At 34.6% G+C, this 15,417-nt stretch overlaps 1 protein-coding gene across 8 annotated transcripts in view; it reads right to left on the bottom strand.

The window, feature by feature from the left end:
• Positions 1–15,417, bottom strand: part of LOC101889113 (G-protein coupled receptor Mth2) — a 361,585-nt gene that overhangs the window by 33,445 nt on the left and 312,723 nt on the right. For 6 of the 8 annotated variants that reach the window (XM_059126418.1, XM_059126419.1, XM_059126422.1 and 3 more), the window contains one exon: positions 8,192–8,270. The gene's annotated coding sequence lies outside the window, so the exon portion shown is untranslated. Of the gene's footprint in view, positions 1–8,191; positions 8,271–11,817; positions 11,953–15,417 lie in introns of those variants that run through there. The other 2 variants (XM_059126421.1, XM_059126424.1) reach the window with 1 other exon arrangement.

Genomic DNA, 15,417 nt, shown 5'->3' with positions numbered 1-15,417 from the left:
GTCCATGATTTGGTATAGCCCCCATATAACGGTACCTCCCGATATTCGGTAATTTGATGATTTTTGCAACATTTTTCACGGATTTGTCTGAAAATTGGTATTTATTGGTCATAATGGGTTCCAGCTCCGGTGGCGAAACATTGCATGTATGGGTCCATGATTTGGTATAGCGCCCATATAACGGTACCTCCCGATATTCGGTATTTTGATGGTTTTTGCCACATTTTTTCACTGATTTGTCTAAAAATTGGTATTTGTGGGTCATAATGGGTCCTATTTCGTGTGGCGAAACATTGTAATTATAGGTCCACGTTTTGGTGTAGCCCCCATATAACGGTACCTCCCAATATTCGGTATTTTGATAATTTTTTTTTACGAATTTCTCTGAAAATTTGGTAGTTGTAGATCATAATGGGTCCCAGTTCCTATGGCGAGTCATTGTAATTATAGGTCCACGGTTTGGTATAGCCCCCATATAACGGTACATCCCGATATTATGTAATTTGATGATTTTTGCCACATTTTTTTCACGTATTTGTCTGTAAACTGGTATTTGTAGGTCATAATGGGTTCTAGCTTCGTTGGCGAAACCTTGCATGTGTAGGTCCATGATTTGGTATAGCCCTCATATAACGGTACCCTCCGATATTCGGTATTTTGATGGTTTTTGCCACATTTCTTCTAATGTTTCCTTTACCCTAAGGTGGAGGGTATTACAAGTTTGGCCCGGCCGAACTTAATGTTATTTTACTTGTTTTTAAATACGTTTGTCTATTTTCCTCAAATAATCACTTTCGTAAAAGTATGGCTGGCAAGATGTCAAATGTGGGCACATTTTTTCGCATCTTAATATATTTGCCAAATTTTAACTAGATGTTAGGACATTTTCTAGCCAAAAATAGTGGGTTCCTTAAAGGAATTTCCTAAACATGATTCGTGGTTTTATACCCGCAGCTATATGGCTAAACATGCCTCATCGAAATAACAGTTTAAGACCCTAGGTCTCTTTGAACCAAATCCATTTCAGGACATTTAAAGCGATGTCCATTCTTCTGTCTGGCTGGCTGGCGCACACGATAACTCTCGAAGGCAGTATCCGATTTGGTCCAAACTTGGTATATCGTAATATTATTGTCAAACTTAGACAGAGTTCGGAGATGGGCAATATCGGTATGCTTTTTCCCATAAAAGGTCGACATTTTCAACCAGTAAAGAAAGTCTTAAAGTCGGGCGGGGCCGACTTTATGATACCCTACACCACTTTGCTAATTTAGTAGAGCTGCGCATAACAATTAAAAGTTTTTATGGGAGAATTCAATCATACACGCTATGATTATAATTATAATTTAAAGTTCAAAGCCGAAGAATTTATATCTTTTAAATTCGGACTTGTATTGTCCATTTGGTGCACAATTAATTCGAAATCGGATAAAAATATATATGGGAGCTATATCCAAATCGGAACCGATCTCGATAAAATTTGGCAAAGATATTTCTGAGCTGTATTTGATATATTTCCCTGAATATCGTTGTTACGGAGTGCATATTACGGTTGTGGGTAACAAATATAACAAATCGGATGAATAATATATATGGGAGCTATATCTATATCTGAACCGATCTTCACCAAATTTGACGTTCTAGCTTCTAGACTCAATTTGGTCGTAAGTGCCAAATTTCATCCCATTTGGGCAAATATTAGACGTTTAGTGCACAATAAGAGATAAATCGGACGAAGTTATATGTCGGAGCTATATCCAAATCTGAAACGATCTCGATAAAATTTAGCAAATGTATTTCTGAGCTGTATTTGATATATTTCCCCAAATATTGTTGTTACAGAGTGCATATTACGGCTGCGGAGGACAAAAATAACAAATCGGATGAACAATATATATGGGAGCGATAGCTATATCTGAACCGATTTCGATCAAATTTGGCTAACTCATTTCCAGGTCCAATCTGATCGTACGTGAAAAATTCCATACTATTCGGACTGATATTACACGTTTGGTGCACAATTAAAGGCAAATCGGACGAAGATATATATGGTAGCTATATCTAAATTCTGACCGATTATCTCCAATCCAATTTCAATAGGGTTCGTCCTTGGGCCAAACAAATGATTTGTTCAAAATTTCATTTGGATAGGGCAATAAATGCGAACTGTACTTTGTTTACAAAAATACATGGACAGACGGACGGACGGACAGACGGACGGACGGACGGACATGCATAAATCGACTCAGAATGTGGTTCTATGCAGATCATCAAAAGGAACTATGGGTCTATCTTGTTTCCTTTTGCCTGTTACAAACAAATGCACAAAGACATAATACCCTGACCACCTAGTGGTGTAGGGTATAAAAATGGATAATAGAGACCGACTCCTTCCAGTACCTCCCTCACAAAGTGTGAATAATCTCAATGCTTCTAAAATGTGAAATAAGAATCCTATTGCCTTAAAATTTAGCATATCCCAACATTTCTAACAACTCAATTTCTGGTATGTTGATGGGATGGGTCGGATCACTCCTTTTGGTACCTCCCCACAACGGGCTAAAATTTTGAATACCTATATCTCTTATGAGACACGAAATAACCACCAATTCTCTTCAGTTTTCACAAATCTAAATATATCGGTCCACTCCTCCTGGTTTTTTTAGTGATCAGTATTAAACACATTTTATAATTTAATAATTTTCAAAATAAAAGTTAATAATAATTTAAATAATTTTAATTTATAACAACTTGCTGAATCATTTGTTCCGTCAGATGTTTTTTTGTTTGGCACAATATTTATTGTAAAATAAGTTTTGTTTTCTTGTTATTTTGTTCTTAACTTTTTGAAATGTTTTTCACATTCTCAATAAACAACTGATTGCATTTGTTCCAAGGCTATGATGAAAAATAAAAATAAAAAAAAAATATTGTCGCATTCCGTGGCAGTCTCGGAGAATTTTTCTTGGCATTTCTTATCACTACTACTATTTTCTAGCTTAAAAAAACGAGATGAACGATTTTCTTAAAAAAAAAAAAAAATAGAAAAAACTAACAACTTGAGCCAGAAGATAATTCTTGAAAATAGGTAAACTAGCGAGAATGATAAGGGCTAAACAAACAAAACAAAATGCATTGTAAATAAATGAAAATTGATGTGAAACAAATAAGAACAATGCAAAGAAACTTCAGACATGACATGAGTCATTAAAATAATATGCGATAATAATTGTGGGGGTTTTGCTCCGCTTTACTCTTTATTTACAGGTCTTTACATATTTTTTAATATCGCAAATGGAGTAAACAATGTAGTATGTCCATGTGTTTGCGTAAGAAGGAATCGCTTAGAATATTATTTAACCAGTAGGGAAAGGTCAAAAGTCGGGCGAGGTCGACTATATGATACCCAACACCACTATGCGTATGTAGTAGAGCTTCCGTAACCAAACAATTTATATTGGTAATTTATGTGAAGTATATCATAATATGCACCAAATACAGTGCACGTTATGACTTCGATAAGGATTATATTCAAAACCACTAAGGAAAAGTCAAAAGTCGGGCGGGGCCGGCTATATGATACCCTACACCAATATACGTGTTTAGTAGAGCTCCCGTAACAAAGTAATTTTTTTTGAAGTAGATCATACCACCTATCAACATTTGGGCTTAGAGCAGTTATAGTTTGGTTTTAGAGAGTACTAATATACGGGAGGCATATCCATTGGGAGGCATTGGCCATTTTGGATACGTAGGAACTATATCCAATTCTTAGTCGAACTCGATAATATTTGACGAAGGTATTTCCGATATATCAATGAATATTACGAATTTGGGGAACTTAAACACCAAATCGGATGAAACATATATATATAGCTATATCTGAACCGATTTTCAATTTTTTGATGTACCCGTTTCTAGAATGAATTCGGTCGGATGTACCAACATTCAGGACTTTTGGTCAGATATTGGCCATTTGGTGCACAATTAACTCGAAAACCTGGCGTGAATGAGTATGGACTGAATATGAAGGAATGTATGGGGCCACTCCTTCTGGTACTTCCCTCATAAGAGTTCAAACTTTTGAATAAGAAAACGCTTATAAATGCGTAGTAGGCATCTAATACTCTTCAAATCACAATATGTTCGTTAACAAGAGATCTCCTGTGAAGATGGGTTATATCGGTCCACTTCATTAAGTAGCACAATTCTGAATATCAATGTAGCTCATAAAACGAAAAATTATCATCCAATTCCATTCAGACTTGGCACATCTCAATACTTGCATTAACAAAAGATCTGTGGTAGAGGTCTGACTACTCCTTCCGGTACCTCCCACATAGAGGTTCAAGATCTTGAAAAACAAAACAAAAAAAAAAAAAAACCCTCAAAGAAAGCGAAATAAGCATCCAGCTCTCTTCAAATTTCTCACACACAAACATTTTTGCTAACAAATGATCTGTTGTGGAGATGATATACAGGATGAGATAAAAACAAGTAAGCAAAGGCTACAGTCAAGCGGGGCCGATCGTTGAATACCCTACAACACTATAATAAACGATACTGTGTATATAGGCGAGATACTCGAAAGAATTCCACAAGACAAATTATAAAAGAAAACCATCAGGTTTCGTTCTCTCTAATTTTCGAATAATAGCAACTTAAGCTAATTTGCTCATTTCCATTTTATTGGTAGATGTTGCACGTAAATGGTCTTCCTAGATCTGGAACCAATATTTCCCAAAGACCTATAATCTCTCAGAAGTGGCAAAAGATTAACATTTATTATTATTTTTTGACTGAAACGCATCTATATGAGATACAGACATTTGACTATATTCCTTCACGAAATCAGCGTTAACGAAATAGTCAGAAGAGCGTCTTTCCTGTATTTGTGAATTCTCCAAAGAGTCACTGGAATGGACATTTTCGTATTTTGTCTACAAAAGTTGGCAAACTATTTCGCACATTGAATATTTTTGGATGGCCATCCAAAACTGCTTGGCTTTTACAATGTCCGGTAACCCCAATTCGAATGTGCGTGAGGATCGGGCCTGCTGACAATTTTGCAGTTTTTTGGTCCATTTCAACCCCTAGATATATTGCGATCATCTCCAAAAAGAATAGGCTTCTATTCTGACCCTCATCTTATACCCATGCACCATTTCGTAAGGATCGGGCCATAAATGCGATCTGTATATGATATCCTGATATCCTAACTACTTAGTTTTGTTAGCTGTAGAAATATTACCAAATGTTTAATTCAAAATGAAAATATGACAACATTGAAAAAATATGAGAAAATTTTACAAAATCAATATTTTCATCTCTAGAGAGATATTTTTATGCGATTTTTTCAGACGTTTTATGTTTCCTGCCAAGAGGCCATTCTGAATTAATGAGAACTGTCGAAATCAGTTCAGCCGTTCTCGTCATATAAGAGATCCTTCAAGCATATCTTCTTTGATAGACATATATATCGCACATATTTTGCTATATATCCGATTCGTTGGATGTTAACATCAATGTAAAGCTCAGAAGTAACCTTGTCATGGCTTCGTGATTTCGTCGGGATTTAAAAAATTCGCGGTTTAATGAAAAATATTGAATTTTTTCAACACAAAAGATATGGTCTATTTTACCCGCTAAATATTATCCGATGACCACCCTAATTGGTAGGCTTCTTCCCCGCCCTAAACTCTAGCTACTGCATAATCCGATATTTTTTCAGTATTTGGTCCATTTCAACCCCTAAACATTTGGCGATCATCTCCAAAAGAAATAGGCTTCTATTCCTTCTATCCCTAACCCCACCTCCCTTTTAAATTTCGTGAAGATCGGACCATAATTGCGACCTGTAGAGTGATTACAAATTAACATGGACAGACGGACATACATAGCTAGATCGACTCAGCTCGGCGAGCTAGGAAGATCTATACATACTTTCCTATATGGGAAACCAATATTTCGAGGTGTTACATAAATTCTGGCCCAATCAAACTTATAATACCCCCAACACATAGGGTATAAACAGCAACCAACTTCAGACTGCTGTCATTTCTAAGCCACTCGTCCAACAGCTGTTACAGTTATTCCAGTGACAGCTCATTATATTGTTTACAAGCGCACAAAAGCATTTTGGTGAGAATTTTCCAGAAAAAAAGTTATTCGTGATGGAATTCAAGCGTGATAGTGTGATTTCTTTTTATTTGGCTGGAAACCACAAGCGGCTATCGCTAGAGCACTCCAGCATTTAAATGTGAATAAATCTTTTGTATCTCGTACCATCGCTCTTTACCGTGATGCTTGTAGCGTAGCCCGACGTCGAGGAAGTGGAAACAGCAACATTAGCAGACATGTTTCGAAAAGTAAAAAAGCGATTTGACCGAAACCCGCGTCGCCGTCCAAAAATGGCTCGTGAGCTGAACATATCGCAATATTCCTTTCGTCAAATATTGAAAAATGAGCTCGGGGTAAAGCCATTGAAATTCCAAAAAGTGCAAGAACTTACACCGCAACGGAAAGAAAATAGAGCTAAAAAGTTGCTTGGCCGAAAGTAGTGAACTGCCGAATGTGGTTTTCTCCGATGAGAAAACATTCGTTTTCCAGCAGTTTGAAAACAAACAAAATGATCGTGTTTAATTGCCAAAGAGGTCAGCTAAAAATGTGCACCTTCGGTTGGCCACTAAACTCAAGCGCCGGTCATGGCATAGACAAATGAAAATATAGACAACGAAATGCTCTCACCGCTTATCTTCGAAAAAAATCGAATCAGCAGATGTCGTCTATATCGTTTCAGGGGTTTGAGTGGGAATATTGAAGTCACTCAATTCTTAAACGTTAAAAATAACAAAAACTGTAGGATGTTTGTCAGTTGGAAATTGTTCCATAATAAAAGAAATGTGAAAATTACGTGATGACATCAAAAAATTCCGGAATAATCAAGTGAAATTCTTGAAAAACGATAAAACGAAGCATGTATACTATGCAAAACATGAAGAGAGCCACCCGGATAAAAAGACAAAACTAACTTTTCGTTGTCTATATCTTCATTTGTCTATGGTCATGGTGATGATGTGGGCCGCCATAAGAGTCGATGGTCGCTCTCTGCTCGTATTAATCGACCGTGGTGTCAGAATAAATGCCGAATATTATATTGAAATTATTCTGGAGGGTGTTTTAAAGCCTTGGGCACGCAAACATTTTGGCCACAGACCTTGGACATTCCAACAGAACTCAGCACCATCGCACTCAGCACGCGCCACCCAAGAATGGTTACAAAATGAGGTTGCTCGCTTCATTTGGCCACCAAAATCTCCGGATACCAATCCGTTGGACTGTATTCGGGCAGCGTGTGACGTTTTCATTGGCCGTTTGAAGGCCATAATTCGTGCCAAAGGTGACCAATTCGAACAAATCTAAACTTATTGTAAAATTTAATGGTATTTTCGAAATTCAATAAAATTTAAAAAACAAAAAAAAAAAAAAAAAATGTAAAAATTATGGCCTTTGACTTTGTTGCAGTTTTTTATCCCACCCTATATATCTGCCAACCCCCTCTGGTACCACACCCACAAAGTGCCACAATTGTCTGCGATTCTTTACAACATGCTATATCTAAAAATATTTCTCTCAACCAGAAACCTGAGATGAATATGGAATAAAATTGGATATAAATGTTCGATTTTCTTGTAATTTTGCCCATACCAATAATTTTCTCTGTATTAGATGAAGTGTGAGAATAGAATACTTCGGTCGACTATGTTTGCTACATCATGCACATTTTAAAATTTTCTCCTATAAAGCGAAGGAATTAACCAACATAGTCCAAACCTGGAACGTCGCAATATGTATATCATATTTATTTAGGTCCGTTACGAAATGGACATTATTGGTCCATTTCCCCAGAATCTACTCCATAGAGGGTCAACAGTTTGAATGATTATAACTGAAGTCAAAATATTTTTTTGTAATAGAACGTTGGCTAAGGGAATTCATATGTCGGCAAAACCGACTGATACTTTATAACTTATTTTACTATAATATTTTCTTGCGTAGGTAATTCAGCTAACAAATTAATGATGTCATTAATACTTTTATCCGTAGGGTAATATCTTATAAATATGTGTAAGTTGAATGAACTTGTTGTCCATGATAATGGAATTACCATTGTAATGGAATATTTACATACCTGCAAGTGAAACCTTCCGTGAGAGCAATGTAATCTTTTCGTCTCTCTTTCTTCGTGGACTTATGAAACGGGAAAAAATCTGAAAGTAAATTAAATTAAATGTTTGTATTAATTTAAAATGAATATTTGTGGAAAAATAATGTATGGATTTATGAATGTAGAAAACTACGCAAAAGAATCTTCCAGTACAGAAATGCAAAAAAAAAAAATAAATAAATAAACAACACACACACAAATCGAGAAACATGCATTTTGTGTTAGCCGCTTGACAGTTGTGAGAACGTGTCCAGCAATTATAATTGACATTAGTTTTGTTCCCTTACTTTCTTGTTTAACATAAAATTAGTAACAGAGTGAAATGAAATAAAAATCACTGCTGAGAAATGAAGGCAACGTTAAAAAACCGTTAAAAATTTTCCATGGATTCTTTAAAAAATCCACGTTTATAATTTCGAAGTTCCTTGGAAAATATTCTTTAAAAAATCCACGTTTATAATTTCGAAGTTCCTTGGAAAATATTCTTTAAAAAATCCACGTTTATAATTTCGAAGTTCCTTGGAAAATATTCTTTAAAAAATCCACGTTTATAATTTCGAAGTTCCTTGGAAAATATTCTTTAAAAAATCCACGTTTATAATTTCGAAGTTCCTTGGAAAATATTCTTTAAAAAATCCACGTTTATAATTTCGAAGTTCCTTGGAAAATATTCTTTAAAAAATCCACGTTTATAATTTCGAAGTTCCTTGGAAAATATTCTTTAAAAAATCCACGTTTATAATTTCGAAGTTCCTTGGAAAATATTCTTTAAAAAATCCACGTTTATAATTTCGAAGTTCCTTGGAAAATATTCTTTAAAAAATCCACGTTTATAATTTCGAAGTTCCTTGGAAAATATTCTTTAAAAAATCCACGTTTATAATTTCGAAGTTCCTTGGAAAATATTCTTTAAAAAATCCACGTTTATAATTTCGAAGTTCCTTGGAAAATATTCTTTAAAAAATCCACGTTTATAATTTCGAAGTTCCTTGGAAAATATTCTTTAAAAAATCCACGTTTATAATTTCGAAGTTCCTTGGAAAATATTCTTTAAAAAATCCACGTTTATAATTTCGAAGTTCCTTGGAAAATATTCTTTAAAAAATCCACGTTTATAATTTCGAAGTTCCTTGGAAAATATTCTTTAAAAAATCCACGTTTATAATTTCGAAGTTCCTTGGAAAATATTCTTTAAAAAATCCACGTTTATAATTTCGAAGTTCCTTGGAAAATATTCTTTAAAAAATCCACGTTTATAATTTCGAAGTTCCTTGGAAAATATTCTTTAAAAAAATTTGATGAGAAACCATCAAATTATCTAACAATCAATAGGTGGCAACCACGCTTTTTTTGTTTATCAAATAAAAATGCCGGCAATTTAAAATACACAAATTTTATGTGAAGGAACAAAGCTAAGGTCATTAATATTTATTAATTTCTCTGACTTCTCAACAATAACAAAAATAAATTGTACTGTTTTTTTTTTTTTTTAGTTTTGAGAGCATTCAAACTATGCCACCAATTTTAATTAAAAAAATTTAATAAACCTTAAAAATTTATGAAAAAAATGTACGTTGTTAAATTTTTATGCGGCTTTTGCTATATGTATACATGTATGTATCAGGGACCTACGGGGGGTTGGGGCCCGTGATTTCTACGAAATGATTTTTTTTGCCACCTTAAGTGGAAAAGTTAACTTGTTTTTATTTAAACATTTCTCCACCCCACCACCAAAACGACACACTTACTTTCACGTCTCTAGTATTTATGTATGCATGTACAGTGAGCGTCAAAAGAAAGTTTACACCAACATGCACGTTATTATTAACGTTTTATTTATGCTTCTGTGACATTATGTGGTCATCACATATTTCTGCAATGACAGCTCTATTACTCTGATCCTAGCTCAAAAATTCACGCAGCAACAACAAGTGTTATTAAAAACAAGTAAAACATGAAGTTCGGCCGGTCCGATCATTTTGTATGGAAAACATTTTTATATAATATTATCTAAATTCAAGCGTGTTCCGCTTTAAACTACAAATACCAGTAAGACTATTTGGATAATGCAATATAACGTTTCAAAACCAGTAAATAAAGTCTTAAAGTCGGGCGGGGCCGACTTTGTGATACCCTACACCACTTTGCTAATTTAGTAGAGCTCCATATAACAAATAAAAGTTTTTATGGGAGAATTCAATCATACAAGCTATGATTATAATTATAATTTACAGATCAAAGGACTAAATATGCCGAAGCATTTGTGTCTTTTAAATTCGGACATGTGTTGCCCATTTGGTGCAATAATAATTAAAAATCGGATAAAAATATATATGGGAGCTATATCCAAACCTGAACCGATCTCGATATAATTTGGCAAAGATATTTCTGAGCTGTATTTGATATATTTCCCCGAATATCGTTGTTACGGAGTGCATATTACGGCTGCGGAGGACAAAAATAACAAATCGGATGAACAATATATATGGAAGCTATAGCTATATCTGAACCGATCTTCAGCAAACTTGATATGCTAGCTTCTAAACTTAATTCCATCCCATTTAGACAAATATTAGACGTTTGGTGCACAATAAAAGGTAAATCGGACAAAAATATATATGGGAGCTATATCCAAATCTGAACCGATCTCGATAAAATTTGGAAAGGACATTTCTGAGCTGTATTTGATATATTTCCCGAAATATTTTTGTTGCAGAGTGCATATTACGGCTGCGGAGGACAAAAATAACAAATCGGATGAACAATATATATGAGAGCTGTAGCTATATCTGAACTTTGAAATTTGGCATACTTATTTTCAAGTCCAATCTGATCGTACGTGCAAAATTCCATACTATTCGGACTGATATTATACGTTTGGTGCACAATTTCAATAGGGTTCGTCCTTGGGCCAAACAAATGATCTGTGCAAAATTTCATCTGGATCGGGCAATAAATGCGACCTGTACTTTGTTTACAAAAATACATGGACAGACGGACGGACGGACATGCATAAATCGACTCAGAATGTGATTCTATGCAGATCATCAAAAATAACTACGGGTCTATCTCGTTTCCTTTTGCCTGTTACAAACAAATGCACAAAGACATAATACCCTGACCACCTTGTGGTGTAGGGTATAAAAACCATAAAGTGAGTGAATCCGTTATATGGGGGACCATACTAGAAAAGGGTACCTATACAGACAACTTTATACTACAAGTTTCATGCTTTTTTTTTTTTGAGCTTCATGGGTATTCAAAATTGTAAACCTTTGTGGGGGAGGTACCAAAAGGAATGGTTCGATCTCTTCCATCTTTATAACTGATCTTGAGCTGATAGAAAAAATTGAGATGTACATAGTCTGAATGGAATTGGATGTTAATTTCGCGTTTTGTGAGCTTCATGGATATTGAAAATGTTAACCCTTTTGTTGGGGAGGTACCAGAAGGAGTGGACCGGTATAATCCATCTTCACACCAGACCTTGGGGTGGGTAATACAATCGGTTCATTCATTCCCTCTCTCTTTCTTTGCAGTAAAATATTGTTTTTGAAAAAAAAATAAATAAATAAAAAAAAAATACTTACAATTTGTTTATTTATTTAAAGTTGTGTTTGTCGCTGAAGGTATGTCTGGCCACTACAATGGTTTTATAAAAACTGAAGCGTTGATCATATTGAGATGATAAACAAATAAGAATATAACAAATGTCTTGTGTCGTCAAATGATATCATTATTAAATCCTATTGGTTGAAAATCAGGTGATATGATTTTAATATTACAAAATATATGTATGTATTTAAATATGTGTGTATGGTCAATGTGGAGAGTTTTTGAAGCGCATTCAAATTGAAATAAATTCAAACACGACAGATGAGTTGGAGTCTTCGCTGGACTTTTGAAATGTCTCTTAGGGATAGAGAACGCCTAGACTTAGGGTCGTGTATATGTCTTCTACAAACTGAAGGCTCTTAAAAAGTCATCCATATATACACTGGTGGCCAAAACTAAAGCAACTGAAATTACAAGGAGAATGAGAACCCTGTAACTTTTTCAAAAATTAAGAAAATGAGAAAGTTTTTCTTGTTTTAAATTAGGTACTTTATTCACTTTTTAAAAACCTAAAACATAAAACCAAAATTAATTTTTATATAAAAAATAATGGTTGGTAAAGTCAATTAACCCGATTTTGGCTTGGACAAAACAAAAGCAAGTCTTTTGTACATTCATATAACCGCTGCAATTTCAGTTGTTTTTACTGTGATATTTATCGCTTTTTGCTTCCTTCGATAATTTCGCTTGTCATAAATCCTTTTTGAGAAGTTTTTTACAACATTATGTGTTTTTCTTTTCGTTTTTTAAGTACTGCCTAAAAAATTTTAAAAATGGCTAAAAGCAAATACAGTACCTGAATAAAACAGCAAATTATCAGTGACTATCAAAACAACATATCACAGAAAATGATTTCCGAGAAATATTTCATAAATATTTATGTGATTTCATAATTATTTCTGTATACTAAATCGGTTTTTTGAACCCGGATCAGTAGTAACAGTCTATAACGGATGAAGGCCGTGAAAAACTTCAGCCCGTACTGATCCACAAATTGTGAGAGAAATAAAAAACAACTATTTAAGAGTTCAACTGGATTGGTGAGAGAGAAATCAATGGATATAAGCTCGAGATCAGTGCGTAGACGAGTAGTGGCAGCTGGTCTGCATGCCCGTAAGACATCAAAAAACCATTTATATCTGAAAAAATCAAAAAGGCTTTCGGAAACGATAATATTAAGTGTAATCAAGCTCAATGGAAAAAACATTATTTCTGGGATGAGTCTACGTTTAATATTAAAGGCTCCGACGTGAAAAATTTTACGGTGAGAAGACCAAAAAATGAAGGACTCAAGCCGCAGTGTTGCAAAGGTACAGTGAAGCATGAGGGAGGGTCAAAAATGGCGTGGCACTGTTTTTCTTTCTATGGACTTGGGCCTATCCATAAAATAAAGGAAGTTGTGGATCGGTTTGTTTACAAAGATGTGTTGGACATCACGTTGTTCCCTTACGCTGAGTAAAATATTCGGCTGATTTGGGTGTTTCAGCATGACAATGATCCCAAACTTGTATTAAAACTTGTCAAATATTAGTTGCTGGAGTCAAAAATTCATGTTTTGTTATGGCCGGCACAATCACCTGACCTAAACTCCTTAGAACACCTTTGGAGTATCGTAGATAGGAAGATCAAGAGAGATTCGGAAATAAATAAGCACAACATTTTCTAAAGAATTCGGGGTGCCTGGGAAAGCACACCCAAGGATCAAATTGAGCGTGTTATAGATTCAATGCCTCGTAGGTGTGCAGCTGCTATCAAAAATAATGGCTATGCTATCGACTACTAGCCAACATTTAATTATTTTAAAATAAAAAATCAAAAGTTGCTTTAGTTTTGACCAAGCAAAAATTGGGTCATTTTAGTTTTGCACATATTATTTTTCGTTCAAAATTATTTGTGTATTTTTATTTTTAGTTTCTTAAAAGTGAATTGAACCCCTCATTCAAAACTGGAAAAATAATTACGATTTATTTATTTTTGTAAAAGTTACAGGACATTTATTGTCTTTGCGATTTAAGTTGCTTTAGTTTTGGCCACCAGTGTAGCTAACCCTTAAAAGGTGCTCTGTAGACAAAAGGTACGTGAAGGAATAGGACGATAAATTCCATATTTACATCTCTGGTTGAGAGAAATACTAATATAAACCAAGTTTGAATAGAATCGCTAACTTGATTCGCAGATTATGAGAGATATATGCCATTTAAAATTGTAAGCCTTTGTGGGAGAGGTGCCAGAAGGGGTAGGCCGATATATATTATTTTCACATCAGATTTTGTGTTAGTATATATATTGGGATGTGCCGAGTTTGAAAAGAATCGATTGCTTATTTCGCGTTTTATGAGCTTTAGGATCATTCAAAATTGTAACCCTTTGTGGGGGAGGCACCAGAAGGTGTGGTCCGAAAAAAAAACCCATCTTCACATCAGGTCTTGTGTTAATAAAATTTGAAGAAAATCGAATTTTTTTTTTCGTATTTTATGAGTTTCATGGTTATTCAAAATGTTGACCATTTGTGGGGAAGGTGCCAGAAGGTTGGGTCCAATATATTCCATTTTCAGATCTTGTTTTGATAGATATTTCGCATTTTATAGGAGTTATCATTTTCACATCTTTCCTAGCTCTCATAAAAATATTAGGATTAGCAAAGTTTGCATAAAATTGTATGATATTTCATTGTTTAATAAAGTAAATTATTTTTTTTGTTAAAAATGTTTGTGAGGCAGGCATCAAATGGTTGATAATAATATTAAAATGTACCAAGTTTGGATCAAATCGTATGCTTCCTTTGAGGGTTTTCGTGCACACCAGCCGACCGGCAAGACAGACGGATGGACACCCCTAGATGGACTCCAATTATCCTGAAATGGGTTTGGTCCAAAGACACCTAGGGTCTAAAACCGTTATTTCGATTTGCTCGTTTCGTTTTGGTCGTATCAAACTATATATACCCTCTCTAATCATTTGGCTGAGGGTATAAACAAGTATTCTGAATGAGTCTTCAACTTTTCCACTCGAGCCAATTGCGAATGAAAAGATTTAATAGTCTTTAATAGTGCTAAAAAATACGAAACGTACTAATAGGTACAATTTTTTTTTTACGTGGGAAAGCTATAGTGGTGGAGATCTAAGATTTGGTTTTATGCTCACGTTGTTATACATCTGGTACTGGTCGATACCGCTATATTGAGCTCACGTCAAAATAGCTCAATCGTTTGACGGCCGTTATGTTTGAACTACCCTTAATCATGAGGTTGACAAAACTACAGGGTGAGATAAAAAACTGCACCCAACTTCAGACTGCTGTCATTTCTAAGTTACTCGCCCGACAGTTGTTGCAGTTATTCCAGTGACAGCTCATTAAACAAATCAAAACTTATACTAAAATTTGATGCTATTTCCGACATTTTTTGCTTTCATACAATAAAATTTAAAAAATGTACAAATTATGGCGTTTGAATTTGTTGCAGTTTTTTATCTAACTCTGTAAATACTCTGTTGCGCAAGTTATAACAGATAAAAGTATTGAAAATGTGCGTGAGGTACCGGAAGGGGTTAGAAGATATATATCATATATTAGC

This window comes from Musca domestica, unplaced genomic scaffold, assembly GCF_030504385.1.
Source record: "Musca domestica strain aabys unplaced genomic scaffold, Musca_domestica.polishedcontigs.V.1.1 38, whole genome shotgun sequence".
Classification (NCBI taxonomy): Eukaryota; Metazoa; Arthropoda; class Insecta; order Diptera; family Muscidae; genus Musca; species Musca domestica.
The sequence above is the reverse complement of the archived record's forward strand: the minus strand, read 5'-3'. Positions and strand labels throughout refer to the sequence as shown.